Source organism: Octopus sinensis, linkage group LG4, assembly GCF_006345805.1.
Source record: "Octopus sinensis linkage group LG4, ASM634580v1, whole genome shotgun sequence".
Lineage (NCBI taxonomy): Eukaryota > Metazoa > Mollusca > Cephalopoda > Octopoda > Octopodidae > Octopus > Octopus sinensis.
In genome coordinates, this window is record NC_043000.1 from 155,442,995 (window position 1) to 155,445,567 (window position 2,573).

A 2,573-nucleotide genomic window follows, 5' to 3' on the forward strand; every position below is an offset into this window, starting at 1 on the left:
CATCGACATCACTAACTGGGAGGAAACGGCAAAAAACGGCATTCCAACTTACACGCATGTACACACACATATACACGCATGCGCGGGTAATATGATGAAATTCTAGTTTAATTTATGACCTGTATTTTTAAAGCAGGTTTTCAACACAGTCAATCCTTGTGTCATCATACTGGAAAGGATGCAAGGAAAAAGCGAATTCCAGCGAGGTCGACTTTACCTTTCATCCTTTCGGGGTTGATGAAATAAGTACAAATTAAGCATTGGGGGTCGATGTAATCGACTTAGACCCTCCACTGAAATTTCTGACCTAATCCCAAATTCGAAACTGGTTTTGTTTAGCGCACATATCAGACTTGAACTTGTCATCTATAATTCAAAATGTTCCAACCAATAATATTGTTGTATATTTTTACAAGCAGCAGACTATAATATCCAACGGCGTGGTGATCTTTCTTTTCCAAGGCAGCAGTCTTTCATTTGCGAGGGATTTGATGCTACTTCTTAGAGCCCGAGCGATTACTCAGAGACTCATTCACTGACGTAACTATGCTGTTGTGTCGTATGCACTGTGTAAGAAATAATGACGCCTTTGGATAGAAAGAAGCGTTATGTAGTAAAACACTATTCCGGCACGAATATTATTCCTTAAAATAAGCTAAGAATCTATCAATCTAAATATTACGTGAGGAAAACATTATTGTCGATAAGGTATTGTAGGGGAATAGCTGATGATGAAAAAGAACTAGGTAAGATAATTATTGAAAGGCTAGTGTATGAAGAAAGGAAGTGCAAAAGAAATGCATTGTAATTAACCGAACTGGGACTTAGATTTTGGTTTATCCATCATTTTATTTGATAGCTTTATCAACTAAACTATACAACAAAGTACCGCTTTAAGCATAACATTTTTCTTTTTTACGATTCTTTGTCCGATCTATCATTCATTTTTAGAGTTGGCTGTGTCATTGCATTTACTTATTCTAACGTAAACTTGTTCAAATATTTCAGCTATCTTCATCATTCTAATAATTTTTATCTGTAGACATTATTAATGCAGGATCTGAAGTATATTTTAGTGCCGCTAAACAAAGTTCTTTTAGTTTCTAAGAAACTGGAAAATTGCCATGTCTTCTTCTAAATGATATATCTATTTTACTATAAATAAGTGAAAAATTATTTTCATTTCTTGGCAGTTAGCATCTGAAGAAACTAATTTTATTCAGGAAGATGAAAAAGTTTTTTTGATTAATTACAGAAAGCAATATGTTTAATATGGATTGACCTCTTCAGCTTAATTCTGTCGTGGTGAGTAATCCTGAAAAAAGAAAGAAAATGGTTGATGATGTATGATTACTAATTAATGCAGTTAAACTCTCGATTAGCCAACAAAGTCTCAATTTTGAACATTTTTCATATTCACTTCTATCTTTTATATTAGCATTAAATGAAAAACGTTGATCTCACATATTTTCAAGATGTTCCTATGCCTCGTTTATTGCTAATAAATACCATCACAAACGGTATTGAAATTGTTATGGTAAAGCTGAACTTACTGGAATAATTTGCCTTTTTGCTGTTTATAGATTTGAAACACCTGCACAGGGAGTTATTACTATTTATTTGCAGACATTACCTCTGTTAATCGAAGAATTTCAACGCATTATAATGATACTCTGATATGTTTATTTGGCATTAGGAACACACATCTGAGATAAATTTCTACAGCTCTGGTTGTTAATGTTTATAATCAACGTCACTACATTCCCTCTATTTCTATGTACACTGATATCTTCTAACTTTACCAATCTGTGCTAAATATGCTTCACTGACCAGATCTAAGAAAATCGAAACCTTTCCTTTGCTTTTACCGGTCGGATTCAAAGTCTCTACTTTCAGTTGGAAAGTCTTTATTTCCCAAATATTTGAATAAGCTGAAAACATACGGTTATTTCCTTTGCTTGTTTTAGAACTTACACATCTCTGGATGGATTGTTTGCCTTCTAATTGCCAGGATACTCTCAGGTGATTGACATTTTCAATTCACTATATTATATTTGTGAGACTCTGCCGTATGCGCATAATATAAGTACTGAAACTAATAATGAACGTCATTATCTGGCTACTCCGTAAACAGTTTTGAAAACTACGCCATAATTTAAAGTGGTGTCAAAAGCTTAGCCTTTACATTTCCTCTTTAAACATTTCGAAATTTGTTTGGCTTTATATAATTATTGCAACTGAACAGTCTACTAAAGTTCAACCATATTCTTTACTCTATTTATCTCCAATAAGAACGACTAAACTTCCAGACACCCATATAGGAATACAATATTTAGAAAAATGCCACAGATTAAAGCTATACATCTCTAGTTACTTAACTCTGACTAATTCACATTAATGATTTTCTGATGGCTTTGTAAATCGCAGTTCAGCTGGCTAGATATTGCAAGGGCCCACTTTACCGAGTTAGAGGTAATTATGGAATACACTTCGCATTCATAAAATGAGTATCTGATAAAAATAATGGCATTCACATTATTGACGTGATTTTCGTCAATGATTAAACTCAATTC